At 47.4% G+C, this 24280-nt stretch overlaps 1 pseudogene; it reads right to left on the reverse strand.

Moving 5' to 3' along the window:
- The window catches only part of LOC115140408 (protein enabled homolog), a 184013-nt pseudogene that overhangs the window by 24129 nt on the left and 135604 nt on the right, over positions 1-24280 (reverse strand).

A 24280-nucleotide genomic window follows, 5' to 3' on the forward strand; every position in this document is an offset into this window, starting at 1 on the left:
ACAGTATTACAGGGACAGTATTACAGGTACAGTATTACAGGGACAGTATTACAGGGACAGTATTACAGGGACAGTATTACAGTATTACAGGGACAGTATTACAGGGACAGTATTACAGTATTACAGTATTACAGGGACAGTATTACAGTATTACAGGGACAGTATTACAGTATTACAGGGACAGTATTACAGTATTACAGGGACAGTATTACAGTATTACAGGGACAGTATTACAGGGACAGTATTACAGTATTACAGGGACAGTATTACAGTATTACAGGGACAGTATTACAGGGACAGTATTACAGTATTACAGGGACAGTATTACAGGGACAGTATTACAGTATTACAGGGACAGTATTACAGTATTACAGGGACAGTATTACAGGGACAGTATTACAGTATTACAGGTACAGTATTACAGGGACAGTATTACAGTATTACAGGGACAGTTTTACAGGAACAGTATTACAGGGACAGTATTACAGGGACAGTATTACAGTATTACAGGGACAGTATTACAGGGACAGTATTACAGTATTACAGGGACAGTATTACAGTATTACAGGGACAGTTTTACAGGAACAGTTTTACAGGAACAGTATTACAGGGACAGTTTTACAGGGACAGTTTTACAGGAACAGTTTTACAGGAACAGTATTACAGGGACAGTATTACAGGGACAGTATTACAGTATTACAGGGACAGTATTACAGTATTACAGGGACAGTATTACAGTATTACAGGGACAGTATTACAGTATTACAGGGACAGTTTTACAGGAACAGTTTTACAGGAACAGTATTACAGGGACAGTTTTACAGGGACAGTATTACAGGGACAGTTTTACAGGGACAGTATTACAGGGACAGTATTACAGTATTACAGGGACAGTATTACAGGGACAGTATTACAGGGACAGTATTACAGGCCGCGGCTCCAATCCATTCTGTAGGCTGAATTAGCCAGAGGAAGAGAGGAAGTCAGAGTCAGCTGGTGGATATCCTCTCTCTCCCAGGACCAGTGTGGAGGAGGCTGAGAAGGCTTTCACTCGCTGTCGCCTCAGCAAGGCTTCCCTCAGTCCCCCTTCCCCCAGTACCACTGACCCCATTTTACATATTCACCAGTCTCACTCTACAAGGTGTCCTCATATCACACTGCACTGTCACCGAACCGTAGCTGTGCCCAGCAGGCTCCCAGAGGAAGGCCCAACTCCTCTCTCCTGGAGCACTTCATAATGACCGCCTCATTACAGTAAGAAAGGGAGTATTGAGAGCAAAGGACTACTGTTCCAGTTTAGTCCTCATCTCCCTCTCCCCTCCCTCCCTTAACCTCAACACCCTCCTCCCTCTCCCCTCCCTCCCTCACCTCCCTCCCTCACCTCCTCCCTCCCTCCCTCCCTCACCTCCTCCCTTTCCCCTCACTCCCTTAACCTCAACACCCTCCTCCCTCACCTGCTCCCTCTCCCTCACTGAGTTAATTAAAGAGAGCAGGAGTGAGGAGTGTCCTACTGTTCATTAGGCGCTGGGCCACTAGAGTACGAGGCTCAAAGGACCATTCCCAGGAGTTTCTCTATAGGATAACATCCCTTGATCACCACAGTGATGTAGGTACAGTAGAGAGTACAGCAGAGAGTCTACTGTATAATGTAGTGTATATCAGCGCTAAGATAAGGAGTGCTCTAGAGATTAACATATACTCCACCCAGGGGCAGTCTGGGAGGGGTGGGGCGGTAGCTCCACCAACTAGATGATCGTCAAACTGTGACAGGGGTGCTGACAGGCTACTGGAGACCACTGCACAAGCCTTTAAACACCACGATAAAAAAATATACGAGGGGCAGCAGTGATATCTAATATAAGAATGTCAGAGGTTACATTTGGCAGGATGCTGTTGAGAGCAGCAGGAAGGGGTTATTACGCAACACCACTAGAAAGACAGACAGGGTTGGAGAAGGTCAGTGGGGGATAATGCACCTGTCGTGCAATATCCCAATGACCCATCATATATGAGGAGTAGTTACAGCATACAAAACTGAGGTCAACTGTATAGGAATAACCTAATACCAGGGGATAGTGTATGGTACATGTTCATGCTACACACTCTATATAAAACAAGACTTGCTTCACCATAAAGGGACTACGTTTTACAAACATAGACATTTGATTAACTTGGGTTATAGTGGCATGACATTCCATCTGTCCACAGCCATGGATCAGACTAATTCCCCACAGCGTATATTTATTTTTATGTGCAATGCTATCTGACACGTACTGCATTCCCTGGCATACGAGATCATAACATTCCTACACAACACGCATGGAGAACAGTTCAAATAAGCACCAGGGTGAGGGAAGGGGTTAAAAGTGGGTTGGGAAAGAAAATAAATAACCTCGGATTAATTACTGTTCAACTGTACAGTATCTCCCTGTGTGGGAATAATTGTCAACATTTGAAATATAGTTTAAATCAAATTAAATAGGCACCAGGTCTCACCCTGTCTGTCAGGAGAGATGGCGTGGAGAGAGGGAAGGAGAGGGGAGATGGAGGGGAAGGAGAGGGGGAGATAGAGGGAAGGAGAGGGGGAGATGGAGGGGAGAGAGGGAAGGAGAGGGGGAGATAGAGGGAAGGAGAGGGGAGAGAGGGAAGGAGAGGGGAGATGGAGTGGAGAGAGGGAAGGAGAGGGGGAGAGGGAGGGGAGAGAGGGAAGGAGAGGGGGAAGGAGAGGAGAGAGGGAAGGTCTACTGAATAGAACTTTCGCATTCCGGTCGCATTCCGCGTCGCTCCACAGGTAGTATCACTTTCATTTCATTTCATTACAGTCCCAACGGTGTGATTTGTTTGATCGTAGCTAGCTACATAGCTAGCTACATAGCCGTCTTTGCTTCAAAGATAATTGTGTAGTCTAGAGCGATTTTCTAGATTAGCTAGCCAGCTATTGTCGTTCTCCTAACGCAACGTAACGTAACCAACACTGCTAGCTAGCCAGCTAGCTCCCGAAAAGCAGCATTGTAGAAACTTCACACTCAACCGTACGACTTGATTAGGGTAGTGTCAACAACGCAGCTAGCCTACCCCAGCAGTACTGTATAATTTTAATCATTTTAGTCAATTAGATTCTTGCTACGTAAGCTTAACTTTCTGAACATTCGAGACGTGTAGTCCACTTGTCATTCCAATCTCCTCTGCATTAGCGTAGCCTCTTCTCTAGCCTGTCAACTATGTGTCTGTCTATCCCTGTTCTCTCCTCTCTGCACAGACCATACAAACGCTCCACACCGCATGGCCGCGGCCACCCTAATCTGGTGGTCCCAGCGCGCACGACCCACGTGGAGTTCCAGGTCTCCGGTAGCCTCTGGAACTGCCGATCTGCGGCCAACAAGGCAGAGTTCATCTCAGCCTATGCCTCCCTCCAGTCCCTCGACTTCTTGGCTCTGACGGAAACATGGATCACCACAGACAACACCGCTACTCCTACTGCTCTCTCTTCGTCCGCCCACGTGCTCTCGCACACCCCGAGAGCTTCTGGTCAGCGGGGTGGTGGCACCGGGATCCTCATCTCTCCCAAGTGGTCATTCTCTCTTTCTCCCCTTACCCATCTGTCTATCGCCTCCTTTGAATTCCATGCTGTCACAGTTACCAGCCCTTTCAAGCTTAACATCCTTATCATTTATCGCCCTCCAGGTTCCCTCGGAGAGTTCATCAATGAGCTTGATGCCTTGATAAGCTCCTTTCCTGAGGACGGCTCACCTCTTACAGTTCTGGGCGACTTTAACCTCCCCACGTCTACCTTTGACTCATTCCTCTCTGCCTCCTTCTTTCCACTCCTCTCCTCTTTTGACCTCACCCTCTCACCTTCCCCCTACTCACAAGGCAGGCAATACGCTCGACCTCATCTTTACTAGATGCTGTTCTTCCACTAACCTCACTGCAACTCCCCTCCAAGTCTCCGACCACTACCTTGTATCCTTTTCCCTCTCGCTCTCATCCAACACTTCCCACACTGCCCCTACTCGGATGGTATCGCGCCGTCCCAACCTTCGCTCTCTCTCCCCCGCTACTCTCTCCTCTTCCATCCTATCATCTCTTCCCTCTGCTCAAACCTTCTCCAACCTATCTCCTGATTCTGCCTCCTCAACCCTCCTCTCCTCCCTTTCTGCATCCTTTGACGCTCTATGTCCCTATCCTCCAGGCCGGCTCGGTCCTCCCCTCCCGCTCCGTGGCTCGACGACTCATTGCGAGCTCACAGAACAGGGCTCCGGGCAGCCGAGCGGAAATGGAGGAAAACTCGCCTCCCTGCGGACCTGGCATCCTTTCACTCCCTCCTCTCTACATTTTCCTCCTCTGTCTCTGCTGCTAAAGCCACTTTCTACCACTCTAAATTCCAAGCATCTGCCTCTAACCCTAGGAAGCTCTTTGCCACCTTCTCCTCCCTCTTGAATCCTCCTCCCCCCTCCTCCCTCTCTGCAGATGACTTCGTCAACCATTTTGAAAAGAAGGTCGACGACATCCGATCCTCGTTTGCTAAGTCAAACGACACCGCTGGTTCTGCTCACACTGCCCTACCCTGTGCTCTGACCTCTTTCTCCCCTCTCTCTCCAGATGACATCTCGCGTCTTGTGACGGCCGGCCGCCCAACAACCTGCCCGCTTGACCCTATCCCCTCCTCTCTTCTCCAGACCATCTCCGGTGACCTTCTCCCTTACCTCACCTCGCTCATCAACTCATCCCTGACCGCTGGCTACGTCCCTTCCGTCTTCAAGAGAGCGAGAGTTGCACCCCTTCTGAAAAAACCTACACTCGATCCCTCCGATGTCAACAACTACAGACCAGTATCCCTTCTTTCTTTTCTCTCCAAAACTCTTGAACGTGCCGTCCTTGGCCAGCTCTCCCGCTATCTCTCTCAGAATGACCTTCTTGATCCAAATCAGTCAGGTTTCAAGACTAGTCATTCAACTGAGACTGCTCTTCTCTGTATCACTGAGGCGCTCCGCACTGCTAAAGCTAACTCTCTCTCCTCTGCTCTCATCCTTCTAGACCTATCGGCTGCCTTCGATACTGTGAACCATCAGATCCTCCTCTCCACCCTCTCCGAGTTGGGCATCTCCGGCGCGGCCCACGCTTGATTGCGTCCTACCTGACAGGTCGCTCCTACCAGGTGGCGTGGCGAGAATCCGTCTCCTCACCACGTGCTCTCACCACTGGTGTCCCCCAGGGCTCTGTTCTAGGCCCTCTCCTATTCTCGCTATACACCAAGTCACTTGGCTCTGTCATAACCTCACATGGTCTCTCCTATCATTGCTATGCAGACGACACACAATTAATCTTCTCCTTTCCCCCTTCTGACGACCAGGTGGCGAATCGCATCTCTGCATGTCTGGCAGACATATCAGTGTGGATGACGGATCATCACCTCAAGCTGAACCTCGGCAAGACGGAGCTGCTCTTCCTCCCGGGGAAGGACTGCCCGTTCCATGATCTCGCCATCACGGTTGACAACTCCATTGTGTCCTCGTCCCAGAGCGCTAAGAACCTCGGCGTGATCCTGGACAACACCCTGTCGTTCTCAAATAACATCAAGGCGGTGGCCCGTTCCTGTAGGTTCATGCTCTACAACATCCGCAGAGTACGACCCTGCCTCACACAGGAAGCGGCGCAGGTCCTAATCCAGGCACTTGTCATCTCCCGTCTGGATTACTGCAACTCGCTGTTGGCTGGGCTCCCTGCCTGTGCCATTAAACCCCTACAACTCATCCAGAACGCCGCAGCCCGTCTGGTGTTCAACCTTCCCAAGTTCTCTCACGTCACCCCGCTCCTCCGCTCTCTCCACTGGCTTCCAGTTGAAGCCCGCATCCGCTACAAGACCATGGTGCTTGCCTACGGAGCTGTGAGGGGAACGGCACCTCAGTACCTCCAGGCTCTGATCAGGCCCTACACCCAAACAAGGGCACTGCGTTCATCCACCTCTGGCCTGCTCGCCTCCCTACCACTGAGGAAGTACAGTTCCCGCTCAGCCCAGTCAAAACTGTTCGCTGCTCTGGCCCCCAATGGTGGAACAAACTCCCTCACGACGCCAGGACAGCGGAGTCAATCACCACCTTCCGGAGACACCTGAAACCCCACCTCTTTAAGGAATACCTAGGATAGGATAAAGTAATCCTTCTCCCCCCTTAAAAGACCTAGATGCACTATTGTAAAGTGGCTGTTCCACTGGATGTCATAAGGTGAAAGCACCAATTTGTAAGTCGCTCTGGATAAGAGCGTCTGCTAAATGACTTAAATGTAAATGTAAATGAGAGGGGGAGATGGAGGGGAGAGAGGGAAGGAGAGGGGGAGATGGAGGGGAGAGAGGGAAGGAGAGGGGGAGGTGGAGGGGAGAGAGGGAAGGAGAGGGGGAGATGGAGGGGGAGAGGGGGGGAAGGAGAGGGGAGAGGGAGGGGAGAGAGGGAAGGAGAGGGGGAGAGGGAGGGGAGAGAGGGAAGGAGAGGGGGAGATGGAGGGGAGTTAAGACAGAGAAGCTGAGACGGCGTAACTTTCAAGGGAGGGACGTCATGTTGGAGCAATGTTCTCTTTGAGTTAAACATGGATATTCTGAAGCAGTAAGGTCATCAGCCTTCTCAGATGAGGGATCAGTTTGAGTACTAGTGTATAATGTACCCATTAGCTGAACGACCAAGTTCATTCCAATATAGAAGCTTTTTGGGATATGACAACTATATCTCTCAGACTGTTGAACCATACAATGTATTATCATAGTGGGCCAAAACGGAGAATTAACAATACAATGTATTATCATAGTGGGCCAAAACAGAGAATTAACAATACAATGTATTATCATAGTGGGCCAAAACGGAGAATTAACAATACAATGTATTATCATAGTGGGCCAAAACGGAGAATTAACAATACAATGTATTATCATAGTGGGCTAAAATGGAGAATTAACAATACAATGTATTATCATAGTGGGCCAAAACGGAGAATTAACAATACAATGTATTATCATAGTGGGCCAAAACGGAGAATTAACAATACAATGTATTATCATAGTGGGCCAAAACAGAGAATTAACAATACAATGTATTATCATAGTGGGCCAAAATGGAGAATTAACAATACAATGTATTATCATAGTGGGCCAAATCAGAGAATTAACAATACAATGTATTATCATAGTGGGCCAAAACAGAGAATTAACAATACAATATATTATCATAGTGGGCCAAAACAGAGAATTAACAATACAATGTATTATCATAGTGGGCCAAAACAGAGAATTAACAATACAATGTATTATCATAGTGGGCCAAAACGGAGAATTAACAATACAATATATTATCATAGTGGGCTAAAATGGAGAATTAACAATACAATATATTATCATAGTGGGCCAAAACAGAGAATTAACAATACAATGTATTATCATAGTGGGCCAAAACAGAGAATTAACAATACAATGTATTATCATAGTGGGCCAAAACGGATAATTAACAATACAATGTATTATCATAGTGGGCCAAAACGGATAATTAACAATGCATCTCAGTCTTGCTGACAGAGAAGGCAGCTCCCTGCAGGTCCTATTGAATAGAAGAATGGAACCAGATGAGAAATGATCAAAGGATGCCTCACCGCATGTCAACACACAAACACAGAATTTCCCTCACTTTCTCACAGGAGACCAACATACACAACGAGCCCAGTGGAAAAAGGCTGGATTTGTCTCGGACTTTGCCTCTCTCCTACTTAAGGGAATGAAGGCTTCAAAGATGTGAAAAACCTTGCTGATCCATTTACTGGCGTCTCAGTTCCCGGCATGCGTTGCCTGGGGAACGGTTGCTAAGGGAGTGTAGGCGGAACACGGCCTGAATCCGAACGTTTTCCAACAACTTACTACTATTGACAAAAAAAAAAAAAAGAAGCTTGGGCTCTATTTTACAAGAAAAAAAAGAATCACTAATGTGTTTGACAAATGACTTATTTAGACAGTAGGAAACCAGTCAGAGCTGTGCAGGGGGGGGGGGGGGGGGGACTTGACAGTATGAATGCCTCAGGACGAGGGCAGAATAGTAATTAAGACCAAATTAGAACCAAGGTTGGGGCAAGAGCAGATGTTAGGCAACATGGTATACAGTTACAGAACATCCTTTTCACAAGCAGATGTTAGGCAACATGGTATACAGTTACAGAACATCCTTTTCACAAGCAGATGTTAGGCAACATGGTATACAGTTACAGAACATCCTTTTCACAAACAGAGAACATTCTGCATTGAGTAAGCGTCTTTGGAGTGGTATGAGAACAAATTGCAAACAGTCCAAGCTTTTGGGTGTAGCAACAGTGTGATGCTGTTATCCTTTATTCCGACAGCCAAGGAAAGCAAAACTGCAGAATCACAAAGCCTGGAAAGCCCACAGTCCAGTCAGTCAGAGCAGCTTTCCTCATTGGCTCAGAGGCCTGAACAGTTTTGTCTGTGTGGACTGATGCCCAGTTAGTCCATATGGACCTACTCTGTAAAGGACTCAGTCCAAATCTACAGCTCACAGTCACTACCACGTGTCCCCCTAGCCAAGTGCAGGAGACCAGAACAGAATACTAGTCAAGGAGGGGAATTCGTTTTTGTCCAACAGCAGCCCTGTGTGTGTTGGACACTAACAGAACACAAATACATACAGTGGGGCAAAAAAGTATTTAGTCAGCACCAATTGTGCAAGTTTTCCCACTTAAAAAGATGAGAGAGGCCTGTAATTGTCATCATAGGTACACTTCAACTATGACAGACAAAATGAGGGGGAAAAATCCAGAAAATCACATTGTAGGATTTTTAATGAATTTATTTGCAAATTATGGTGGAAAATAAGTATTTGGTCACCTACAAACAAGCAAGATTTCTGGCTCTCACAGACCTGTAACTTCTTCTTTAAGAGGCTCCTCTGTCCTCCCTTCGTTACCTGTATTAATGGCACCTGTTTGAACTTGTTATCAGTATAAAAGACACCTGTCCACAACCTCAAACAGTCACACTCCAAACTTCACTATGGCCAAGACCAAAGAGCTGTCAAAGGACACCAGAAACAAAATTGTAGACCTGCACCGGGCTGGGAAGACTGAATCTGCAATAGGTAAGCAGCTTGGTTTGAAGAAATCAACTGTGGCAGCAATTATTAGGAAATGGAAGACATACAAGACCACTGATAATCTCCCTCGATCTGGGGCTCCACGCAAGATCTCATCCCGTGGGGTCAAAATGATCACAAGAACGGTGAGCAACAATCCCAGAACCACACGGGGGGACCTGGTGAATGACCTGCAGAGAGCTGGGACCAAAGTAACAAAGCCTACCATCAGTAACACACTACGCCGCCAGGGACTCAAATCCTGCAGTGCCAGATGTGTCCCCCTGCTTAAGCCAGTACATGTCCAGGCCCGTCTGAAGTTTGCTAGAGAGCATTTGGATGATCCAGAAGAAGATTGGGAGAATGGCATATGGTCAGATGAAACCAAAATATAACTCCCGGTAAAAACTCAACTCGTCGTGTTTGGAGGACAAAGAATGCTGAGTTGCACACAGCCAAGACAACTCAGGAGTGGCTTCGGGACAAGTCTCTGAAAGTCCTTGAGTGGCCCAGCCAGAGACCAGACTTGAACCTGATCAAATATCTCTGGAGAGACCTGGAAATAGCTGTGCAGTGACGCTCCCCATCCAACCTGACAGAGCTTGAGAGGATCTGCAGAGAAGAATGGGAGAAACTCGTCAAATACAGGTGTGCCAAGCTTGTAGCGTCATACCGAAGAAGACTCAAGGCTGTAGGTTGCTGCCAAAAGTACTGAGTAAAGGGTCTAAATAAAGAACAAACAGGTTTTGTTTTGTCATTATGGGGTATTGTGTGTAGATTGATGACGGGAAACAACAATTTAATACATTTTAGAATAAGGCTGTAAATTATGGAAAAAGTCAAGGGGTCTGAATACTTTCCGAATGCACAGTAAGTGCCTTTGAACAGCGTATAGTAGTAGGTGCCAGGCACACCGGTTTGAGTGTATCAACAACTGCAACGCTACTGGGTTTTTCACACTCAACAGTTTTCTGTGTGTATCAAGAATGGTCCACCACCTGAAGGACACCCAACTTGAAACAACTGCGGGAAGCATTGGAGTCAACATGGGCCAGCATCCCTGTGGAACGTTTGACACCTTGTAGAGTCCATGCCCAGACGAATTGAGGCTGTTCTGAGGGCAAAAGGGGGTGCAACTCAATATTAGGAAGGTGTTACTGATGTTTTGTGCTGCCACAGCTGCAGGTGTTTGAAGCTGTCCCTCCACCACTATTACCGTGTGATCTCAATGTCAAGCAGCAAAGAGAAGCTCCTCAATCTCCCTGCATCAGTATGAAGGAGATCAGCCTTTGGTCTCAGCACTTGCAGCGCTACAGCCAACCTGCTATCGCTTCACACCAGTTATTTATATGCCCCATTATTCCAGTTCATGTCTTTTTCATCTAACGGCAGGTTAATACTGGGAATCCCCGGTACGTTTAAAGAGGCGCCTAACAGTCTTCCCATGGCTGTGGTGTCTGTAGCGTCTTCAGACGGACTGGGATTGAGGATTGGGGGGTAAGGAGAAAAACAAAATCCACATCTTTGTAATCTTCTGGAAACCACAACCAGCAACATTCTGACCAAGGAGAGAAATCTGAATATTTATTTATTGTGTGGTGAAAAAAAAAAAAATGACATAAATAGTCAGAGTAGATGTAGCAATGCACGACAGAGCACAGAATGGATTTAAGAGATGGATATACAAACAAGCAGGGCTGAATTCATGTGGTCATTCAAGAATTGTGTGTCATGGTGGGACGTAATGTCAATGGGGTTTCAACATTATTGCTCTTTCTCCTCACACACATACTGTGTACAAAACATTAGGAACACCTGCTCTTTCCATGACACAGACTGACCAGGTGAATCCAGCTGAAAGCATTGATCCCTTATTGATGTCACCTGTTAAATCCAATTCAATCAGTGTAGATGAAGGGAAGGAGACATGTTAAAGAAGGATTTTTAAGCCTTGAGACAATTGAGATATGGATTGAGATATGGATTGTGCACGTGAATGGGAAAGACAAGATTTAAGTGCCTTTGAACAGGGTAGGTGCCAGGCGCCCCGGTTTGAGTGAGTCAAGAACTGCAACGCTGCTGGGTTTTTCAAGCTCAACAGTTTTCCCAAGAATGGTCCACCATCCAAAGGACATCCAGCCAACTTAACACAACTGTGCGAAGCATTGGAGTCAACATGGGCCAGCATCCCTGTGGAACCCTTTGGACACCTTGTAGAGTCCCTGCCTCGACGAATTGAGACTGTTCTGAGGGCAAAAGAGGGTGCAGCTTAGTATTAGGAAAGTGTTCCTAATGTGTTGTATACTCAATCACACACACTGATCCCTGGGATACCATGTGCTGCCCTGAGGCCATAGCTGAGTAGTGAGAGAGCTGTTTGGCTGAGTCCACGCCACTAGTCTGTCCAGCTGGAGCTACGAGTCAACAGCTGGTCCTTTTGCTCGCTATCCCTCTCTCACCCCTTTCCTCCTTTTAATTTGACATCTGTTCCCTTGGCAATCAATATTTTATTAAGATATTCCAAGCAGAGAGGAAGCAGCCAGGTGTAGTGTTGCAGACAGTACTAGTTTTAACTGTAGATAGAGCAGAGGCACACAGAGCAGAGATCAGCTCTGGAACAAGAACAAACTGGACCTCTGCATTACTGAAGGGTCACCAGCACTGACCACAGAACAGTTCTTAACCCTGGTGGTGTTAGGCTATTCCACGACAAGGCTCGATGATGGATGGGTGTATTGGAAAGCTACTGTGAACAGACAGTATTTAATCATTGGGGTTATTTATAAAAGGAAAGAAAACAACAGTGACCTTTAAAATACACCTATCACTAAAGATTAGAGTGTGAGCTCATGGTTAAGCATGCCTGACCTTCAGGCTAAATCTAAAGCGGAATTATAGACCAACAAAATTGTTAGTAAAAATAAAGCACTTTCAGGGTCGGGGTCGGTAGGCTGTCCCCTGATAGTAAACAGACCTCTCAATGAAAGTGTGTGTGTGTGTGTGTTCACCAGTGCGTGCTTGCATCCTGGTGTGGAGGTGATTCTGCATGTGCGTGTTTTTGAGAGAGTATGGATGAGTGTGTGAGCCTGCGCGGGTGTAGCCTATAATCAACCCTCTCCACTCCATCTCCCCAGGGTTGGTCGGGCAGGATTGTAGTGAGTTTGCGTCACCGGGATGACATCAGGCATTAAGCACCCAGGCCAGTTACATTGACTGCAACAGCTAAATATAGATGAGGGCCGGACCAGAACAGAAGAGTCAGAATGAGGGGGAGGCTCAGGGCCAGATCCATTACACACACTAAAAGAACTCCTTTGAACACATTCAGGCCTTTTGTGTTTCTGGAAGAGAAACAAAGATTGGGTCAGATATCCTTACAAGGAGTTGTCCTACTACTCACAGTAAAGGAATGCTTCCTCTAACACTAGAGTAGGGCGCTATGGCACAGACCGACACATTGCTATGTCAGGTATGTCTCTGTATGATGTCATACACCAGCCAGGGAACATTCAGAACATTTGGAACGGTCCAGGGACATTCTTTACCGAGAGAATACGGTGAAAATGTTTTCCCCCTGAGGCATATGTCTGAATGTGTACTGTAAGTATTTTAGACAAGGTAATCACTCAGCAAGCCTATTAGGACCAGGCCACCCACCTATCAAACCCCCCTTCCTGTGTGTGTGCGCCGCATGTTAGCATGGAGCAATAATCCAGCTTGTTAATGACAGGGTTAATATCAAATCCGTGTCAGGAAACAAGTTCACGACTTTCAGATGGCAGAGAGCGGGCCGGGTCGACTTTACGAGGCTCCAACATAAACAAGTCACTTCATGAATTTGTTCTCCAGTACAAACTCGCGCACACCCACGCAACTACGCACACCCACGCACAACTACGCACACCCACGCACACCCACGCACAACCACGCACACCTATGTAACACTAAGAACAAGGCCATTAAAAATGGCTAAAATACAGGATATGAACCAGAGATGCGATATACTCTATGTAACTGCATCTGAGTCTAACATGGATGGGTATGAATGATGAGAGGTTTTACAAACATACAATACGACGACACATTCCCAAGGCAGTCACTATCAATAAACTGTGGCCAACTAAATGATCAAGTGGCCTTACAGCAGGCCTTGGTGTCTCAGTGAGTCTGCTGAAACAAGATGATTCATTTCATTCAAAGTGTATGTGTTGGCGGAGTCATAAATGATTGGACGATGGTGGCAGGTTTCATTAGGGGACAGGAAGGGACCACAAAGAGACCAAAAAGGCCAGATACACAACGACCGGACTGACACACGCACGCAAACAGACGTACACAAACACACAGAATCTTCAAATTCTTTCTTAATCACTGAACAATCGTCACGGTTAATTGTCCATAACGACTAGTGGCTACTAAAGAAACCAAATCTAGGCCTATTAACAAAATAGTTAAATGAAAAATCCCATGGGCAGGGTGTCTGGGATTGAAACGTCCCTGACTCACACAGAACCAGTTACCATAATGAGAACCTTGTCTCTCCGTCTTAACTTCAAATCACTGCAGTTCCTTTACAGTCTGAGATGCAGACGATATATACTGCTGCCTGCTGTCATACCAGGATTCAGAACTCTGTTCATCATTCATAACACAGTACAGCACCTTGACCACCACCAGCCGCTGACACTACAACCATCACACACACACTCTCCCCCTATACTACCTGTCAGTCAGCCAGAATATCTAAATCCACAGCATATTTCTCTGTAACCGGCTGGAGAACAAGGAGAGAAGGCCAGGGCCAATCCAACCTCCCAACACTCACTACTGAACTGCTGTGACGCAGGATATGGTAATGGGAGGAAAGGGAGTTGACTTCAGTCACCTTCAATCCGGGTGGTTATATTGTCACGATGCCACGTCTTCGTGTACACAGGGACAGGACAGGAAGCAGTCCCTGTGTGGGCCTGTGAAATTAGGCTGCATCTAATTAAATAACATGTTACAGGTTTCTGTGATCAGGTGAGAGAGCAGCTGGCTCAGATTAATACTGCTGCTACAATGCTACACTGCACTGCACCCCCACTGACGAATAGGGGGCCTCTCCTCCACACAGAGGAATACAGAGTTAGCAGCATACACTCATTACTATTACCTACGGGGGAATAGGAGTCTGGCAGTTTAAGGAGAAGGAAAAACAATTACAGGTACAATATCCCCTCTAAGATCCGCAAAGCAGAACGGACTGCATTAACCACGAGAAAACACAACACACTTAACCTTCTGTAAAAGCTGAATATGAATACGGAAGAGATCTCATGCCAAGCGTTATTGAGTGTGCATGCGTGTAGCAGGAGGGAGGCTCAGAGGATTTAGAGCAGTGGGTTTTTAGAAGTGGAGAGAAAGCCTTAGCCGAGGTCTCCTGAGAGTGATAGGGGCTCGCTGTAGAATAGCTTTTCATTAAGAAGGCCTCTGAGTATCAGTCCATTTCAGATCCTCGCTCTCTCTTTGTGTGTGTGTGTGTGTGTGTGTGTGTGTGTGTGTGTGTGTGTGTGTGTATTAAGCCAGCTCCTAACCTTGTGCTGTAAGTTTACCATTGTACTCAGCAGGGGATAAGTGTTTTGTGATTCCACCGGACATGCTGATGTGGTGCCTGTTTGCTACAGCCTGCTAGTCACAGCCCCCCATCATCCTCCCACCCAGCCCTGCTTTACTCTTCTCCAGGGGTGTCTGCTGCTGTGCCTGAACACAAACTGGCAACCATCAGCCTCTCCCGGTACAAGAATGTTGGGCTCCCGAGTGGCGCAGCGGTCTAAGACACTGCATGTCAGTGCTATAGGTGTCACTACAGACACCCTGGTTCGAATCCAGTCTGTATCACAACCGGCCGTGATTGGTAGTCCCGTAGGGCGGCGCACAATTGGAGCCGCGTCTTCCGGGTTTGGCCGGTGTAGGCCGTCATTGTAAATATGAATTTGTTCTTAACTGACTTGACTAGTTAAATAAAAGGTAAAACATTTAATACAAATGTTAGAGAACACCGCCTGCAGGCAACCAGACTCTCCACCACCTGCAGGCAAGCAGACTCTCCACCGCCTGCAGGCAACCAGACTCTCCACCGCCTGCAGGCAACCAGACTCTCCACCGCCTGCAGGCAACCAGACTCTCCACCGCCTGCAGGCAACCAGACTCTCCACTGCCTGCAGGCAACCAGACTCTCCACTGCCTGCAGGCAACCAGACTCTCCACCGCCTGCAGGCAACCAGACTCTCCACCGCCTGCAAGCAACCAAACTCTCCACTGCCTGCAGGCAACCAAACTCTCCACCGCCTACCTGGTTAATATGGGAGGGGACTGAGGGAATGGCGAGGCTGGAGAGATGACATGCTTTGGGATCAATAGACCGTCCATATCCACTCTAAAGTACTTGGAACAATATATTTAGGCAAGCAGGCACTGTCGAGCAGGGCAACTGTCCAATTGGCTCATATCTGATTGAAACACTGAACTCAAACAGGGAATTCTACTCAGAAGTGTGTGTAAAATCACTGCGCTGAGGAATAGTGTTGTGTTTAGTGTTCTTGTGTCCAGTGGCGTCGTAGGCCTAGATCTTACCTTCTCTGCATCTCCAGGTCCTCTGGCGATGGTCCATTCTGAACCTGGGGGCTCTGGGGGCTCTGTCTTGGCAACGTGGGGCCTGTAGAGAGAACACAGAGATGGTCACATATCTGCTCGGAGAAAATGGCCTCTGGACTCGTGGCTTTTGACTTAAATCTCAACTCCTAAACATTGACGTCAATGTAGTCTGATTTCTATTCCACCAAGTCGTTTCTCAGCATTTCTTTCAAAATCAGGATAGATCAAACCCAAACCGCACTTCAACTACCTCCTCCAAAACTCTCTTCCCTTCTCCTTTTCAGGCCAAATCGATCCTTTCAAGCATAATTCACTGTCGGCCGGCTGGGTTGTGACCTAATGTCTGATCCACTCCCAGAGCTGTCCATCAGCCTTCTCTCAAAGGTACTCCAACCAATCAGCAATCATATCCACTGACGGCACTGGACCGCTGCCAAAGGGTCATGGAGTGACAAAACCATTGATTATCTGGGGATTGTAGAGACAAGGCCATCGAAAGAAAACACAAACACACACAATCAATCAGTGAGAGAGCTCCACATGTCAGGGACCAAATATATATTGCTGTTGACAAAAGGTATACATGCTAAAGTGGTTTTAAGTGATTCACTGAAGCCTACGTTCGATAGGTGAAAAGCCTCCACGGGGGTGACCAGACTAAGAGTGTATCGACGGAAGTTGGAGGGCTTGGATCTGCCCAAAAGAGAAGAATCGTCAGAGGCTGTCAGTATTCTGGCTGACTAGTGTCTGTGTCGAGCAGTGATACATTGATATGCTATTCCAGACAGACAGAGAGCGGGACAACGAGGAGTAGAGAGAGGGCTCCCGATCTGAGAGAAGAATACGGATTTGATCTGGAATGGTTTGGCAGCAGTGACTCCTATATAACCTTCTGTCCATACACCAGACCTGCTAGTGACAGTCCATCACAACCACCAGGTACAGGCCTCTACACTCCTCAGCCACAAGCCGATCTGCTGAACAAGCATGTACCACCTACGAACTGCTACAAAATGGAATATAATGTTGTGGATAAAGTTCGAAATGACAATTGCATGTTTACAACGTCTAAAGACCTGCATCACTACACCATATTTTGGAGCCTTTATTGGTGTGGTTTTTTGGTAAGTTGATCAAAAACAAGTGAAATCACAAAAAAGGTGTCTGGACCCTTCAACAACATGCTAATTACATCAAAAATAGAGATTTGGTCACACAAAAAGAAAACGTATCCTTTAAAAGGCTCACATAGACCCAGCCTGGCCTCTTTGGCACGGGCCTCTGGATCAAGGCAGCATTCAACAGGTGATGGGGGCCCTTGAAGCTCAGAGGGGCCCTGTTTACCAGGTATGGAGGTACAGAGTATAGACAATTATGTGATGGAGCTGAGCTGAGCTGACATTTTGTCTGTTTTCTTCACCTACACTAAACAGCAGGAAACAGTGGCAATGGGTTTGAGAGGAAGACAGATGGAAGACAGCGAGAGATACCACTCACTCCATAACAATCTTTTCCAGGTAGGGCTGTTGTCTGGGTAATGGTGGCTGCAGCACAATGACTGCCAGTGGTGCTTTGTGTGAGCAGGGAAATAGTCAGAAACGGATCCCAGGCCTGTTATAACGAGAGGGGAAATGAAATGTGTGCCGGACAGTCTCAGCGCTGTGGTCACTCTCACCAAACAGCGGAAATGGTCTCCTGGCCGATGATAAAGTAGTATCTCATAGATCCCAGTGTAAACAACACCAGTCCCCCAGAGCATGACCGGCAGCAGGCCTGAGATGGGGTGTCTGTCTGGACAGTAACAGTGTTGTGAAAGGGCCACTCCCCTCGCAGAGTTAGAAATGGAGCTAAATTAATTTAGGACATGGGACTAGGAGCAATGCATTCAGATAATCACGTTATGTAATGAGAAACAATAAGTAGCTACATGGGGAAATGTGTTTTCTTCCTGAACACCAGCACTGAACAGTAAAGAAACTCCAGCTCTCATCTACAATGTCTCGATTTATGTTGTGGAACGAATCACCCGAACCTAATAACAAAGCAGTTTCCTTTTCCAACCACTAAATCAAGCAGTATTAAGTTAGTAGCCATCTGGAGCAGATAGCATCAGGCAGGGTGGTGTGGGTGAGGTTTGCTCCATCCTCTGTCCACAGCATTACTGAATTACAGTCAGCCCTGCTTCTGTTTATATGTTGACACAGCCCATGCGTCCAGGATGACCGCACCCTCCATCAACACAGCCACGGTGTGTGTCTCTGTGTGTGTGTGTGTGTGTGTGTGTGTGTGTGTGTGTGTCTCTGTGTGTGTGTGTGTGTGTGTGTGTGTGTGTGTGTGTGTGTGTGTGTACTCTACAGTTAACAACTCACTCCTCAAAATGGAACCAACAGGCTTCACCACCTTCCTACCCCTTTATGTAACCCCCCCCCAAACGCTTCTGTAGCCGTATTCAGGGTATCCAGAGCCAGGTAAGACAAAGCACTCCCGGCTGGCCGGCACCCAACAGCACTTAGTCTCTGTAAAGATAGGCACTGAGTTTTCCGCCTCTTTACAATCCTCTCACATCATTAGATCCCATACTGGGACTGAAATACTTCTGCTGCATGGCTTTACAATCCATCCTAACAACATTTTCTATGGCTAAAGACCGACAACAGTGCATCCACAGTTAAATAAACCATGTTGAATCAAGACTTCCCCGTTACTGAAATACAGACCATACATGATTCTCTGATTAATGCCCGAGAATGTGTCACTGGACTGAGAAACAAATGGTAAGATCGCTATACCTCACAAAACAAATGCACACAAACACACAAATCCAGTGTAACAGTAAAGTCCCATTGAGCCAGGGAGCAGAAAGAGCATCATCACACCTACATGATGGCAGGGAGACTGCAGGCCTCTTCTGACAGCAGATATACTGCCACAGTCCATCATTCAGGCAGTCTTTACGTGCTCCGACCACAGCCCTGGACCTAGTCTTAACCATAGACACAGTACCAACTAAAACCCCAGATCCAGTCCCAAACTCCGTCCCAGGCATCATGGCTCCGCTGGCAGCCACCCCATCTGCAGAGTCCTGGGAGCTCAGATAGAGCACCATGTTTCTGGATACACACAGCGTCCCGAGCTGCTACTAACAGTACGCCACGCCTGGAGCCAGGGCTACGCGGATGCTCAGGTCAATAAGACACACAGCAGACAGGCAGGGAGGAGAGGAGGAAGGGAGTAGAGAGAGAGAGAGAGAGAGAGAGAGAGAGAGAGAGAGAGAGAGAGAGAGAGAGAGGAGGAGGAGGGAGGGGGGTATTTACAGGATGTAGTCCCACGCTCCAGTTGGTCCGCGCGGCACACTTCCTGGTCTTGATCAATTATTCATGGGTGAAGGGCAGAGAACTGCCCCCCACCCCCCATCGCCCTTCACCTCATCACACCATGTGTGTATCAATTCTAGAGACAAACCCAGTCAAAAACCCAGAGGGAAGACATGAAGAAATGGAAACAGAGACACAGAAAGTGGCACACAGAGTAAGAAGAGAGATGTATACGAGAGAAACAGCTACAAACAACAAACCAGAGCTTTCCTTTGATCACACTGCATTGGTGCATTTCCCCACCGGACCGTGAAGGTATTGTACAAACAGCCTGATGGGCTCTCTTCTAATGTGTTATTTTCTAATTAACGACATGTGTTGGTTTCCTCCCTGTTACATCACACACAGGTCTACAGAGGAGGTGAAGGGAAGAGAGGAAGAGATGAGGGTGGTCTCGGAGGTTTTCCTCTTTCTGTGAAACAGCAATCTTGTGTTCCAGCCCCTTCCAGCCCCTGTAGTGTCTCTCTATTCCTACTTCACTGTTCCTGGATCAGGAAGACGTAAATCACTGCCTCGGTCTGTTCCCTGGACTGCTGACCTGGGACCTGTGTGATGGGGCTCTGTCATACTGCTGATGAAGAGGACCAGGTAGAGCCCTATACATACTACTGATGAAGAGGACCAGGTAGAGCCCTATACATAGTGCTGATGAAGAGGACCAGGTAGAGTCCTATACATAGTGCTGAAGAAGAGGACCAGGTAGAGCCCTATACATACTGCTGATGAAGAGGACCAGGTAGAGCCCTATACATACTACTGATGAAGAGGACCAGGTAGAGCCCTATACATAGTGCTGATGAAGAGGACCAGGTAGAGTCCTATACATAGTGCTGATGAAGAGGACCAGGTAGAGCCCTATACATAGTGCTGATGAAGAGGACAGGTAGAGCCCATACATAGTGCTGAAGAAGAGGACCAGGTAGAGCCCTATACATAGTGCTGATGAAGAGGACCAGGTAGAGCCCTATACATAGTGCTGATGAAGAGGACAGGTAGAGCCCTATACATAGTGCTGATGAAGAGGACCAGGTAGAGCCCTATACATAGTGCTGATGAAGAGGACCAGGTAGAGCCCTATACATAGTGCTGATGAAGAGGACAGGTAGAGCCCTATACATAGTGCTGATGAAGAGGACCAGGTAGAGCCCATACATACTGCTGATGAAGAGGACCAGGTAGAGCCCATACATACTGCTGATGAAGAGGACCAGGTAGAGCCCATACATACTGCTGATGAAGAGGACCAGGTAGATCCCTATACATAGTGCTGATGAAGAGGACCAGGTAGAGCCCATACATACTGCTGATGAAGAGGACCAGGTAGAGCCCTATACATAGTGCTGATGAAGAGGACCAGGTAAAGCCCATACATACTGCTGATGAAGAGGACCAGGTAAAGCCCATACATACTGCTGAAGAAGATGACCAGGTAGAGCCCATACATACTGCTGATGAAGAGGACCAGGTAGATCCCTATACATAGTGCTGATGAAGAGGACCAGGTAGAGCCCTATACATAGTGCTGATGAAGAGGACCAGGTAGAGCCCTATACATAGTGCTGATGAAGAGGACAGGTAGAGCCCTATACATAGTGCTGATGAAGAGGACCAGGTAGAGCCCTATACATAGTGCTGATGAAGAGGACTGGTAGAGCCCATACATAGTGCTGAAGAAGAGGACCAGGTAGAGCCCTATACATAGTGCTGATGAAGAGGACCAGGTAGAGCCCTATACATAGTGCTGATGAAGAGGACAGGTAGAGCCCTATACATAGTGCTGATGAAGAGGACAGGTAGAGCCCTATACATAGTGCTGATGAAGAGGACCAGGTAGAGCCCTATACATAGTGCTGATGAAGAGGACCAGGTAGAGCCCTATACATACTACTGATGAAGAGGACCAGGTAGAGCCCTATACATAGTGCTGATGAAGAGGACCAGGTAGAGTCCTATACATAGTGCTGAAGAAGAGGACCAGGTAGAGCCCTATACATACTGCTGATGAAGAGGACCAGGTAGAGCCCTATACATACTACTGATGAAGAGGACCAGGTAGAGCCCTATACATAGTGCTGATGAAGAGGACCAGGTAGAGTCCTATACATAGTGCTGATGAAGAGGACCAGGTAGAGCCCTATACATAGTGCTGATGAAGAGGACAGGTAGAGCCCATACATAGTGCTGAAGAAGAGGACCAGGTAGAGCCCTATACATAGTGCTGATGAAGAGGACCAGGTAGAGCCCTATACATAGTGCTGATGAAGAGGACAGGTAGAGCCCTATACATAGTGCTGATGAAGAGGACCAGGTAGAGCCCTATACATAGTGCTGATGAAGAGGACCAGGTAGAGCCCTATACATAGTGCTGATGAAGAGGACAGGTAGAGCCCTATACATAGTGCTGATGAAGAGGACCAGGTAGAGCCCATACATACTGCTGATGAAGAGGACCAGGTAGAGCCCATACATACTGCTGATGAAGAGGACCAGGTAGAGCCCATACATACTGCTGATGAAGAGGACCAGGTAGATCCCTATACATAGTGCTGATGAAGAGGACCAGGTAGAGCCCATACATACTGCTGATGAAGAGGACCAGGTAGAGCCCTATACATAGTGCTGATGAAGAGGACCAGGTAAAGCCCATACATACTGCTGATGAAGAGGACCAGGTAAAGCCCATACATACTGCTGAAGAAGATGACCAGGTAGAGCCCATACATACTGCTGATGAAGAGGACCAGGTAGATCCCTATACATAGTGCTGATGAAGAGGACCAGGTAGAGCCCTATACATAGTGCTGATGAAGAGGACCAGGTAGAGCCCTATACATAGTGCTGATGAAGAGGACAGGTAGAGCCCTATACATAGTGCTGATGAAGAGGACCAGGTAGAGCCCTATACATAGTGCTGATGAAGAGGACAGGTAGAGCCCTATACATAGTGCTGATGAAGAGGACCAGGTAGAGCCCATACATACTGCTGAAGAAGAGGACCAGGTAGAGCCCTATACATAGTGCTGATGAAGAGGACCAGGTAGAGCCCATACATACTGCTGAAGAAGATGACCAGGTAGAGCCCATACATACTGCTGATGAAGAGGACCAGGTAGATCCCTATACATAGTGCTGATGAAGAGGACCAGGTAGAGCCCATACATACTGCTGATGAAGAGGACCAGGTAGAGCCCATACATACTGCTGATGAAGAGGACCAGGTAGAGCCCATACATACTGCTGATGAAGAGGACCAGGTAGATCCCTATACATAGTGCTGATGAAGAGGACCAGGTAGAGCCCATACATACTGCTGATGAAGAGGACCAGGTAGAGCCCTATACATAGTGCTGATGAAGAGGACCAGGTAAAGCCCATACATACTGCTGAAGAAGATGACCAGGTAGAGCCCATACATACTGCTGATGAAGAGGACCAGGTAGATCCCTATACATAGTGCTGATGAAGAGGACCAGGTAGAGCCCTATACATAGTGCTGATGAAGAGGACCAGGTAGAGCCCTATACATAGTGCTGATGAAGAGGACAGGTAGAGCCCTATACATAGTGCTGATGAAGAGGACCAGGTAGAGCCCTATACATAGTGCTGATGAAGAGGACCAGGTAGAGCCCTATACATAGTGCTGATGAAGAGGACAGGTAGAGCCCTATACATAGTGCTGATGAAGAGGACAAGGTAGAGCCCATACATACTGCTGAAGAAGAGGACCAGGTAGAGCCCTATACATAGTGCTGATGAAGAGGACCAGGTAGAGCCCATACATACTGCTGAAGAAGATGACCAGGTAGAGCCCATACATACTGCTGATGAAGAGGACCAGGTAGATCCCTATACATACTGCTGATGAAGAGGACCAGGTAGAGCCCTATACATAGTGCTGATGAAGAGGACAGGTAGAGCCCTATACATACTGCTGATGAAGAGGACCAGGAAAAAGTTGGAGGGGAAATTATGACTGATGTACTTTAGGTGAGACAAAATTACTTTTTGCGAGGCCATCTCGGGTAATGGTTATTGATCAATCATGTTGAGACGGGAGGCCGGCTCCCCACTGACCTGAGAGACCACAGGCCCAGTCTAATTACCCACAGTCCTCTACATTCTGCTGACAGGCCCAAGGCAGGAGGCACTCAGAGTGAAATTACACATGACTTGGCAAAACGAACAATTACCATTCCACTCCACATGCATTTTCTGGTCAAATATACTGCTAGAAATGTGGGCTGTTAATAGTGTTTACTCTTCAGTGCGCTTCGGTATCAGAGTGGCAAATACATGTTGAACCATTAGTTATTTTCTCTAGTGACCAGTAGTAAGTCATTATAGTATCATGTGCTGAGAAGCTCCTGCTCATTTCCAACTAATCTAATTCCACCAATCAATAATCTAAGTAACAGCAAGAGGACCAAAACAAGTCTTAATCGCCACCAAAACATCAGCTGATTCTCTCCGTCTCACCATACAGATGTAAGCCACTTATATGTGTCAACAAGAGAAACCTAATGCATCCCCAAGTGTTTCATCACTTTCCCAGAGTGACATTAACACCTTCTGGCTGCCTGTCTCATTACTTCAACCCCAACACTACTGCTGTAACACTGCGTGCAACCCGCACATGAATCCCCCTAGACGAGTCAGGAGAGTCTCGCAGCTTAAACACTCACAAACATGCAGTGTCTAAACAATGGCTTCCCCATTTGTGAAATGGAGTGCTGCTACTGTTAACAGGCTGACAGATGTATGGTGTGAGGGCGCTGGGAGAAAAACGAAGAGTCGTCAGGGTACAGATGATTGGCCCTCCTGACTCCCCAGGTTCGCTATCCCTAGGCTATAAGAGTTTCACTGTAGTTTGGGCTGCCAATCAGGTTAAGCAGCTGTGGTGGATGATGCTAGGTGCTGCATGTCAGAACATCTTCCTTTACGGTTACAGAAACAGCTTTAGAGGAGTCTAGCTGTCTGCGATGGCAGGCGGCCTGTGATAGAATATTGATGACTGCAGTGCAAGCATTCCTGTCTCCCATAGGAAGATAGACACACAGTACAGACATGTAGACAAATGTAATGACGGGACAGGCCATATACACTACCCACAAACCCTTGCACCTTTCCAAGGTGGGGTCTTATTCTGGGGCAGAG

This window comes from Oncorhynchus nerka, linkage group LG13, assembly GCF_034236695.1.
Source record: "Oncorhynchus nerka isolate Pitt River linkage group LG13, Oner_Uvic_2.0, whole genome shotgun sequence".
Taxonomy (NCBI): Eukaryota; Metazoa; Chordata; class Actinopteri; order Salmoniformes; family Salmonidae; genus Oncorhynchus; species Oncorhynchus nerka.